The sequence below is a fragment of the Eriocheir sinensis genome, chromosome 11 (genome assembly GCF_024679095.1).
Source record: "Eriocheir sinensis breed Jianghai 21 chromosome 11, ASM2467909v1, whole genome shotgun sequence".
Classification (NCBI taxonomy): Eukaryota; Metazoa; Arthropoda; class Malacostraca; order Decapoda; family Varunidae; genus Eriocheir; species Eriocheir sinensis.
In genome coordinates this window covers 11,196,994-11,200,390 of record NC_066519.1, presented here as the reverse complement: position 1 = coordinate 11,200,390, position 3,397 = coordinate 11,196,994, and positions in this window count along the sequence as shown.

The window sequence follows — 3,397 nt, the reverse complement described above, 5'->3', positions numbered from 1 at the left end:
ACCCCATCCTCACCCAGCAACCATCAGCTGCTTTGTTTTAATCCTTTCAGCCTTGACAAGGAGCAGGTCTCCATAACACCACATTGGACTGGCCACCCATTGGTGGTCTCTGATACTTTTATCGAGTTTTAGGGCCGCTTTATAGTCACTTTGTTTGTTTTGATCATTAGCAATGGCTGTTATCGCCAGTGTGGGGCGCGGGAATGCACAGCACGGGACGGGACATGGCGGCGGCGGCGTGCGTGTTCCGAGAAATACCTACTCGCAGAAATGTCACTCTGGTGTCCATCACGCACTGGGGGAATACAGGGCAGGAAAAACATGAATTAGCCTGGTTTTGTTCTAGTTTATCCACTTGTGATCTTTGTGGGTGAAATGTTGAAGGTTTGGTTTAGTGAGCAGCGCAACATCTGCAGTCATGTGCCGGAGAGAGACAGAAGGGGAAGGAATTATAGGAGAAGGCAACAGATCCCAGGAGACGGGACACAGCCCCCGATTAATACCTGGTACCCATGCACTGCTGGGTGGACAGGGGTATCAGAAAAGGTGCCCAAATTTTTCCACTCCACCCGGGAATCGAACTCGGTGTGAAATATAGAAACTAAGCAAGTTGAACATTTCTCTCTGCAAGTTATTTTACAGGTGCTGTGTACACCAGGCATTGAAAGGTCAGTCATTTAATTCTTTGTGACAGAAACAGTTAGCAGATTATTTAATAACACACCAAAAACTACAAAAAAAAGTTTCGTCTGCCAGTGCGAGATTGGCGCATTATTATTATTATTTTTTTATTTTATTACAAAGGAGACCGCTCAAGGGCACAAAAAAGTAAACAATAATAAAAAAAAAAGCCTGCTACTCGGTGCACTTGTAAAATTATATTCATACCCGTAACAATATGAGGTCGGGGTCGCTTACTAATACCAGATCCAGCAGATTGTTTTCTCTTGTTGGTTGAGTTACAACTTAAGTGAGGAACGAATCCTCCACCATTTCTATAAGCCTGTTACCCTCTTGATCTCCAGTCATCAGTCCCCAGTCAATGTTAGGGCAGTTAAAGTCCCCAATTATAATTGCTTCCTTGCTTTGTGTTACAGAGTGAATCTCTTCGTAGAGGGCAGTGTCATCGGCTGCCTGTTGTTTCGGAGGCCTGTATACGGTTGCAAGTGTTAGTTTCTTGTTATTTGCGGTTATTTCCACATAGACAGAATCGTATTTCTCTGCGTCCTGTTTGTCTATTTTTATGGCAGGGAGTGTACTTTTTACGTAGCAGACTAATCCTCCTCCTTTCTTGTGCTTTCGACTTTTGTGGAAGCTTTCGTACCCAGGGAATGACAGTTCGGATTCTAGATGAGTAGAGTTGGCCCAAGTCTCTGTGATGGCTACCACATCTGGTTTCTCTGTTGCAATATACGCCCTAATTTCGTCCTTTTTGGATATTAAACTACGTGCATTTGTGTACATGATAGAAATGTGGCCGTGACGAGTTGTACCAGTTCGCTTGTCGGAGGCGTCGTTAGTTACACAGTTTCTTGTGAGTCGCACTGACGCTACGAGTTGGTTGATCAAGGGCTGCCTTTGCCCCGTCCTCGCCCGCCGTTTTTTCCTTTCCTTCCCTTCCCTTCCCTTCCCTTTCCTTCCCTTCCCATTCCTTTCCTTCCCTTCCCATTCCTTTCCTTCCCTTCCCATTCCTTTCCTTCCCTTCCCTTCCCTATCATTTCCTCTCCTCTCCTTTACTTTCCCTTCCCTTCCCTATCCTATCCTATCCTTTCCTTTCCTTTCCATCCCTTCCCTTTCCTTCCCTTCCCATTCCTTTCCTTCCCTTCCCATTCCTTTCCTTCCCTTCCCTTCCCTATCATTTCCTCTCCTCTCCTTTACTTTCCCTTCCCTTCCCTATCCTATCCTATCCTATCCTATCCTTTCCTTTCCTTCCCTTTCCTTTCCTTCCCTTCCCATTCCTTTCCTTCCCTTCCCTTCCCTATCATTTCCTTTCCTTTCCTTTCCCTTCCCTTCCCTTTCCTTCCCTTTCCTTTCCTTCCCTTCCCATTCCTTTCCTTCCCTTCCCTTCCCATTCCTTTCCTTCCCTTCCCTTCCCTATCATTTCCTTTTCTTTCCTTTCCTTCCCATTCCTTTCCTTCCCTTCCCTTCCCATTCCTTTCCTTCCCTTCCCTTCCCTATCATTTCCTTTTCTTTCCTTTCCTTTCCTTCCCTTCCCATTCCTTTCCTTCCCTTCCCTTCCCATTCCTTTCCTTCCCTTCCCTTCCCTATCATTTCCTTTTCTTTCCTTTCCTTCCCTTCCCTTCCCATTCCTTTCCTTCCCTTCCCATTCCTTTCCTTCCCTTCCCTTCCCTATCATTTCCTTTTCTTTCCTTTCCTTCCCTTCCCATTCCTTTCCTTCCCTTCCCATTCCTTTCCTTCCCTTCCCTTCCCTTTCATTTCCTTTCCTTTCCTTTCCTTCCCTTCCCATTCCTTTCCTTCCCTTCCCTTCCCTATCATTTCCTTCCCTTCCCTTCCCTATCATTTCCTTTTCTTTCCTTTCCTTTCCCTTCCCTTCCCTATCATTTCCTCTCCTCTCCTTTCCTTTCCCTTCCCTTCCCTTTCCTATCCTATCCTTCCCTTTCCTTCCCTTCCCTTCCCTATCATTTCCTCTCCTCTCCTTTCCCTTCCCTTCCCTATCCTATCCTATCCTTTCCTTTCCTTTCCCTTGCCTTCCCTTCCCTTTCCTTCCCTTTCCTTTCCTTCCCATTCCTTTCCTTTCCCTTCATTTCTTTCCTTACCTTTCCTTTCCTTCCCTTCCCATTCCTTTCCCTCCCTTCCCTTCCCTATCATTTCCTTCCCTTCCCTTCCCTATCATTTCCTTTTCTTTTCTTTCCTTTCCTTTCCTTTCCTTTCCCTTCTCTTTCCTTTCCTTTCCTTCCCTTCCCTTCCCTATCATTTCCTTCCCTTCCCTTCCCTATCATTTGATTTCCTTTCCTTTCCTTTCCCTTCCCTTCCCTTTCCTTCCCATTCCTTTCCTTCCCTTCCCTTCCCCATCATTTCCTTCCCTTCCCTTCCCTATCATTTCCTTTCCTTTCCTTTCCTTTCCCTTCCCTTCCCTTCCCTTTCCTATCCTTTCCTTCCCTTTCCTTTCCTTCCCTTCCCATTCCTTTCATTCCCATTCCTTTCCTTCCCTTCCCTTCCCTTCCCTTTCCTATCCTTTCCTTCCCTTTCCTTTCCTTCCCTTCCCATTCCTTTCATTCCCATTCCTTTCATTCCCATTCCTTTCCTTCCCTTCCCTTCCCTTTCCTTTCCCCTCCTTTCCTTTCCCTTCCCTTCCTTTTCCTATCCTATCCTATCCTATCCTATCCTTTCCATTCTTTCCCTTCCCTTCCTTTTCCTATCCTATCCTATCCTTTCC